Raw genomic sequence first — 335 nt, 5'->3', positions numbered from 1 at the left:
TGGTACTGCTCCCTTCTGGGGGTCCTTAGGATCAGGAATGTCCGGCCTCCTTCTCTTGTTCCTCTGGTTTCTGCTGCCTGAGGTATTCACTAAGCATGTCATCACTCAGGGCCATCTTCCTGATGTATTCATGGATCTTTGTTGTTTCATCCTGGATAGTGGCTCTGACGCTCACTAATCCTCGGCCTCCTGCCTTCCGCTTAGTGTACAGTCGCAGGATGCTGGACTTGGGGTGAAATCTGCCATGCAATGTAAGGAGCTTCCTTGTCTTGATGTCAGTGGCCGCTATCTCCTCCTTCGGCCAGCCTATTATGCCAGCGGGGGACCGGCCGGGG

At 54.0% G+C, this 335-nt stretch overlaps 1 protein-coding gene across 1 annotated transcript in view; it reads left to right on the top strand.

Annotated features, from left to right (window-relative positions):
* LOC109958327 (lysophospholipid acyltransferase 1-like) overlaps positions 1 to 335 on the top strand; it is a 45,467-nt gene that overhangs the window by 22,288 nt on the left and 22,844 nt on the right. The gene's annotated exons all lie outside the window — the stretch shown is intronic.

The sequence above is a fragment of the Monopterus albus genome, unplaced genomic scaffold (assembly GCF_001952655.1).
Source record: "Monopterus albus unplaced genomic scaffold, M_albus_1.0 scaffold31.1, whole genome shotgun sequence".
Taxonomy (NCBI): Eukaryota; Metazoa; Chordata; class Actinopteri; order Synbranchiformes; family Synbranchidae; genus Monopterus; species Monopterus albus.
Note: the sequence above shows the minus strand (reverse complement) of the source record. Positions and strands in the feature narration are given on the sequence as shown.